Here is a 7,896-nt window from a genome sequence, read left to right on the forward strand (position 1 = left end):
TATCTATATATATATATAGATATATATATATATATATATATATATATATATATATATATATATATATATATATATATATATGAAATAATAAAAATAATAAAAGAAAAGAAACGAGATTCTGTCAAGAAAAAAATGAACAAATTGGTAAGCAACGATGAGTTACAAGTTCATGTTAATTGCTATAGGGATGAAGTTAATAATGTATGATATAGTCTCGGTAACTTAGAAAAATCACAAACAAAATTTAGGGAAGAACAGAAGAAGTTGACGTTGATAATGGAGAAAATACTACAAAATAAGTTCAAAATCAACAAGACCTCAAAAAGACTTAATGAACATGGTGAATACATTAATAAACTAATGGAGAAGGTGGACACATTGATGTTCCAGTCTAGCCCCTATCAGGAACTGATGAATATCTAGCAAAATGAAAAAAAGCATGAATCTTCAGATCCATCTGAGATATGTTTTTTGGGTAGCCAATATTACACTAGATCACCAGAAAGAAACCACCAGTGAATTAAAATGAGTTACCAAAATATGATAGAAAATACCATAGAGGAGTGATTGTCTGGGCCAAATTTTTTTATAGAATTGCTGGGCAAATCCACCATTAGGTGAAATAGAGAAGATAATTACCGCATCCAATACCTTAGAGGGTGAATCATATGATTGGTTCCTCTCGTAGACAAAAAGGTGTGACATCTCTTCTTTTCATTGGCAATGTTTCGCTGCAATAATATAAAATAGATGTCATGATGAAGATGATGATGACCTATATAATAAATTTATACATCTCAAACAAAAGGTCTATGTGAGTGATTATACCCACGAATGGGAAGTCTTGGAAATACGACACAATAGATTCACTAAATATCAACTATTAAAGATGTATATTTGTGGACTAAAAGACTACATTTGTGCTGACCTGGAATTGTGCAATCCCAACAATATTGATAAATCTAGGCATGTAACCAAGCTTATTGAACAAAAAAGTAAGTTCAACATGCCATCATTCAAGGAAGACAAAAACCAACAACAATACTCAGGTAAGAAAGAGACAAACAAATGTAGATAGTGTGGAGACAAAAGGACATTAAGACATAGATGCCTTAAAAAGAAATGATATAATTATGAAGTTGTGATATAGTGAGACACTTCAATTAATGAGTCAAATAAAAGGATAAGAAATAAACATAACTATTGCCAGTGTGGAGAAAATTGGACACCACAACATAAATCTGAATACATGTCCTTGCACTCCTGTAAAATAGTAGATGGAAGGAAAGTTGGAGTACAAGAACCTTATGAAGAAATTGCCATAACACGCAATGAAGATTCAAACCCAAAGGAAACAACACAAGAAGCATCATTAGCTGTTTTCTCGTGCGTCGGAAAAAATCAGGATGAAGGAAGCAATTTGTCAAAAGATCAAAAAGAGAATCTACTGCAAAATATATTCCATTGTACCTTTAAAAGCAGAGAACCTAATCTCCAAGAAGAAAGAACGCTAATATTAGAACTCCACCAACAAACATGATGAGGAGATTATGCCCTAAAACTCTAAGGCTTAAAGGGATCATAAGAGGAATAAATATCAATATAGTTGTATATTCTGATAGTACTCATGGTTGTATAAAATTTGATATTTATAAACAACTTAATCTTTGTGTGTTCCTAATAAAGGACATCACTATGACTGTCGCTACTGGTCAAAAATTGGAAGAAATAGGAGAATGCCATAAGCTTTCAATCTAGATATAAGATCTAGATACAAACATAATAATATGCCTTACCGCTCAGAGAAATGGATGTCATGGTAGGTGAATGGTTAATACAGTTGGGAAACTACACTAAAAACCTTGAGGAGAAATTCATGGGGTTTAATTACCAAGGTCAACACCATAAATTATATGGTGTGGACACTCCCAAATTAAAAGAAGGCACAAAGAATGTCGCGTACATAAAATAATATAGACCTCATTCCATAATATGTTCGAACTAGAGAAAACCCTACTTACAATTTGAGGAAAAAGCATCTCTAAGAGGGTGTCAATGTTATGAATAAAATAATAAGTAAATAAGTAAATAAATAAATAATAAAATAATAATAATAATAATAATACAATTGATTAATTAAATAATGAATTAATTAGTTATAAAGGGTCAAAGGTTAAATAATCTTACCATTCACCTTCGTGGCTAGTCAATGCCTATATAGGAAAAGCACCATGAAGACATGTAATGACCAAATCAATTCTTATTCAATAATAATAATAAAATACTTATATACATAGTCTACACACAAATATTCTTGCACATTTTTTTCTCTCATAACATCTGAGCCATGATCTTTGTTACTATATATTTCTTTGATAGTTTCTCCCACTTCTTAAAGGGATATTTCTCTAAGGAGACATTCACTCTATTACCACATTACCAGTGAAGGAATATGCTTGATGATTCACTGCCTTTCGTAGTTTCGTATTGAAAAGGGGTTATGTATGAAGATATTAAGAGTGTATGTAAATCTCTTGTGTGATAGCTTGGTGCTACTGCAACTTGACACTTTCCTAGTTTTTGAGAAAGGAGATACGATTATGGTGGCAGTATTGGAACATTGATTTTTGGAAGAATGTTGGGTTTCATTCTCAATCTATGAGACATTGTATCCTGGATTTATATTTCTAAAGTAGTTATTCTTACTTCTTGTGTTCCTCATGTTTGGTGAGAGTAACTATTTCTTCTTTAATTAGATCCTCTAATCTTCCATGGATGATGCCTTCCTATTGGATTGCTTCCATTTTCATTTCCAATTTCTTCTTTTCTTCCATAATTTTAACAAATTTCTAATTGTTCCAACCTTTGAGCTCTCATTTGATGTATTTGATATTTTGTTGAAGCATGTACATTGAGGTTCCTTCCAGAGTCACCTATTCATTCCACTATGTCTTGATGTTCACTTAAAATACAAGATGATGAAACCATAATTTCTCAAAGAAAAAGTGTTTATTATGAGGCTTGGTTTTGATGTCAATGCTTAGAAGAATGGGCCAAACGTTATATCCATTTGCTAGGGAGAATTGATACTTCTAGAAAGATATCCTAGTTTATTATTAATTCTAACACAAGGAAACTATCTAGTTTCAGGGCCACCTGGTGTATACCTCCCCTTCCGTTATTCCAAGTAAGTGTTTAGATCCACCAGCTACAAGGCCACCAAGGTATCTTAAAACTAAAAGGAGTCTGTGTTGAGTCTTCATATGCCACCTCTTTTCTCTTCCAGGGATTTTATCAGATTGAATTTACTACCTGCGATCTAAGGGGAGGCACAAATCAGACTATCAGTGTTGGAAAGAGATATGAGAAAACAATGTTTGTCCTTTGGTTGGGGGACATAACTGCTAGATAGATAATAGGTTTCAACGGGGTCGATAAGCTAAAATTTTATCATTAGAATTTTATATGAAGAAAACATGTTGAGGAAGAGGGCCTCATGTGTGTTCTAGGTAATAATCATACCCCCCCGATTGTTGTTGGGAATTTATGGCTATAACTTGAAAACTTATAACCCGTTTGATAGTTACCTTGTTCATGAGTGTACTTGAAGATTTGGTTTCTGTTTGATAGTTACTTTGTTCATGAGACTACTTGAAGATTTGGTTTCTCGTAACATCAAAAAGATTTGATTTTCAAAGAACCAATTTTATTTAAGGAGCCTTTGTTTTCTTTGAAATTGAGACCTTTAATGTCCCAAGAGATTATTTTCATGTTGGGGGAGTATTGGTGGAGGGAAAAGCCTCCATGATTAACTTTATATTTCTTGAGTTAACTAGCAGGTCTCCTAGTTCTTCCAATAATTGTTGATTTATTTTCTTGCCCCAATTCCTTTCTTCCTTGTGTGGTTTTGTTGTTTCTTTCATTGATTGGGATTGAACTCCCAATATTCCAACATTTGATTTTCCATAAGATGGTTTAGAGGTAAATTGACAGGATTTAAAGTATGCATGATCTAGGATCTTGACTTGGTGCTCAGGAAAATACCGGAGTCCTTGCCCTTCCAAGAATTGGTGATTTATGGGAGGTTAATATTTTTTAGCTTAATGTAATCAATGAGATCCATGGGATGATCCAGGCCATTTTTTGGGATTAAAAAGTGAAAAGATGGTGGGAAGGGGGCTGCTGAAGAGGAAGGGGGTGGCACAGACAAGGTATGTGAAGGAGGGTTGGAGTCCAACATTTCAATTTCAAGGGGTGGAATGGTCACAGGAGGATCTAATTTATATAATTTTTCTATGTTGGAGAGAGGATTGAAATGACTGTTGGTAGGTGATTGCTTCCCATTTAGATTGGGTTGAGGGGGGGGGGGGGGTGTCATTGGTCATTTTTTATTTCCCCCCACTTTGGTAAAACCATCCTAGTTTGAGGTGGAGGTGGGATGAAGGTTAAAATTATCATCCAAAAGAGGGAAATTCATATAAAGGTGGCCTTACTCATGGCATCTTCGAAAATGGAAGGGAATGTGCTTGTAATCTAGAGTTTGTTTCTAAACTTCATCCTAATAATAAATATCAATGGAATCTTAGAGTGGCTCTAAGATGTTAATATCAACATATATGTGTTCATATGGGATGTATCTATATTTCTTTGTAGCTTTAGAGGAATTTACAAAATTTCCAAGGGAGATGCCAATGCCATAAAGGATTTCCTCGTTCCTAAATTTCCATGGCGATAAGTACTTTCCGATCAAAATCAGAGATGCGATGAATTGTTCTTTTTTAAGTATAAATATTTCCACCTAGAAATGAACACATAGTCAAGCACAGTGGAAAAAGAACAAGTTGTTTTCAAACACCCTCATTTTGTCTTCAATGCTTGCAAATATTATAGTAAAGAAACCCATGGAACCTAGTTCTAGTGTGTTTTTCCCCTTATGTCTCCATTTTGGCTACATCTAATAAAAGAGTTCCTTTTTAGAGGTCCAAATTACTAGAACGTTATTTGATGAGGATGTGATCTTCCATATATTGAATGTATTCCCCAATATGACTAAATTTTACTTCATTTTTTTTATTCATTGCTGCTTTGGGGAGGCAGCTATCGGTATTTTGTTTCCCTAATAAGGAGTTCAAAGAAAAACATTTTGATGCTTCCCCTTATGGTTTTGGCTATAAACCTAAGGGTTTGGGCTAGAAGATTGTCCATTTTGATTACAACTTGTGACAATTTTCCTGAATGTAGGAGCACAACTCCCTCCACTGGCAGTATCTATAGGAAGAGTAGTTGAAAGGCCACACAAGACTTAATAGTTATGATTTTAGTGCAAATCCAAATTTTGTAATGTAATATGTATCATGAATTAAGTTTTTTTTATTACTATGTGAGATGTATCATGAGGTAAGTGTTTGATGCTTGTTATGGATTGATGCTTGATGGAATTTACCATCCATTTCATTTATATGTTTATGCTAGTTAGTTAGAATAATAAAGAAAAAAAAAGTATGAAACCTTTTTGGGTTCTATAAAATCATCGTATAATTCGTCGATGCCAAATTTGAAGGAGAAACCACTGTCCACCAATTTCTCTGATGAAATGTTCAACTTTTGGGTTTGTGACGCACTCTCAAACCTATGCACACACAAGCATTCATATTCCTATATACACACAAACAAATACGAAAAAAGTATTATACACATATAGAACATGTACAAAGTGAACAAGATATCAAATCCATACTCAAGAATCACACTCTAAATGTTAGTCTCAACAAAATTCCCCCAAAAATCGCTCGCTAAAACATTCTTAGCCCTTTGATGATTTCAAGAATCACTTGAAAAAAAATTGACAGAAAATCGATGAATTTGGCATGCCTATTTTGGAATAGGGATTTTAAAATTTGAATTTAATTTTGAATAATTATTAGTTGGATGGTATGGATTTAATCTCAATAGATTGTTCTAGAATATTTTTAGTACTATACACAAATCAAAGGCTGAGATTTATTTCCAAAGTTGTTATGCATTGTTTCCTCATTTTAATTGAACTCCTTAATTAAAAAAAATGTCATATGAAATGAGCTATGATTTTTTTGGCATACAATAATAGTAAGCCATGGTATTTGAAGATAATATTGTAAGCAAGAATGTTTATTAAGTATCTACATCATAAAGTGGGGTTAAACCTCCATGGTTAAGAATCTAGTTACATTTTTTTTAAATGTATAAATGTTTGACTTATATGTTATCTCTTTTAAGATTAATAATTATTTTTTGTAGACGACTCTCAGATAAATCACATAGCCATCAATCAATGCTTATGTGATTTATCCGAAAATCTTCTACAAAAATTATTATGGATCACAAATGTCTTAGATCAAATATTAATAATAGTAATTATTATTCTTTTAAATAAAGTTATAATTTAGTTAATATTTTTGTTTATTTGTTTTTTTTAAATGACTTGAGATGTATCATGAAGTGTTTTGATGCTTATTATGGATTGGTTCCTATCAACATTTACCAACCATATAATTTATATAATTGCACTAGCGATAAAAAAGTTAATATATGAGATATATGATGATGATGATGATGATGATGGTTAACATCCGTTGAGACCAAACAATGGTCTATCAGACCTAAAGAAACAAATTATTTATTTTGATTTAAGATTTTATTCCTATGCTCAAAAAGCTTGGAGAGAAGCCTCCTGAGCTCACTATAATTTTTACATTGTAAAAGGCTAGGAAGGTCACTGTTGTAACAAATATTGTGAAACTGAGATCTAATGTGGTTGTATGTAGGGCACTCTAAGAGGAAGTGGTTTTCATCCTCGATGTTCCTATTCTCACATATATGGCAGATCCTTTCCATCCATGGCGTTTTAGGAACTACCCAACGATCTATTTCACTATGGAGCTCATGAGAATTCGTTCTAATCTTTGCTATATTAATCTTCTTCTTTGAGCTAGTTAAAATAGAGAGATACTTTTGATCTTCTAGGGTGGGGTTGCTGACCTTCTTATAATAACTTAATTTTCTTTTAGCCGCTAAATCTTTCTCGCACCACATTTTTTCTTTGAACTTAGAAGTAACAATATCTTTAATGTTATTTATGTTTTGCAAAGCATCATTTTCCTTGATCTCCCAATAGTTTAACGAGGCCCTTGTGTCTTTATGCCACCCTCAATTAAGCCTTAGTTGTTTTTGGCTGGAATTTAAAGCTAGCTTTGGAAGTCTATGATCGTTTATGTTATTGAGTTTGTGCTTGTACAACAGAAACCTAAGCATAGCTCGGCTCTCAATAGGGGAAATACCTACTTCTATAAGGAGAATAGGATAGGGTGTATTAATTTTAATTTTTAGGTTATAAGTTATAAAACGCTTCTGGATTTGCTCAATATTTCTCCATGATTCTCTGGAGATGCTGCAACCCCAAACCTCACAGCCATATAAGATAACAGGAGTGACTAAAGTTTCAAAGAGGAACTTCTTTTTATCCCACATTACGAGGTTTGTTGTTTTACAATTATTTTCAAGAAAAAAATAAGCTTTCCACCCCCCATTAATCCTTTTCTCAATGCTATGGTTCCAGTTGAGCTTGTGATGAATATCAATTCCTAGGTACTTGTAAGAATACACTTCCTCCAAGTTATTATTTTCATACATAAAATTAGAGTAGGTGTCCTTCTTTGATTTGATAATCATAACTTTTGTTTTGTCAGTGTTAACAGTCATACCCATGGTAGAGTAGAAATCCTTAAGAAGCCTGAGTTTCTTATCAAGATCAGATGGGCACCTTGCCAAAAGAACAATATCATCAGCATAGAGAAGAAGGATGATGACTATCCCAGCTAAGATCGTGCCATCACATCCTGCTTCCTCTAAATAGCCTTT

The sequence above is a fragment of the Pinus tabuliformis genome, chromosome 1_1 (genome assembly GCF_031772625.1).
Source record: "Pinus tabuliformis cultivar Carrire ecotype Pingquan chromosome 1_1, CPIR1, whole genome shotgun sequence".
NCBI lineage: Eukaryota > Viridiplantae > Streptophyta > Pinopsida > Pinales > Pinaceae > Pinus > Pinus tabuliformis.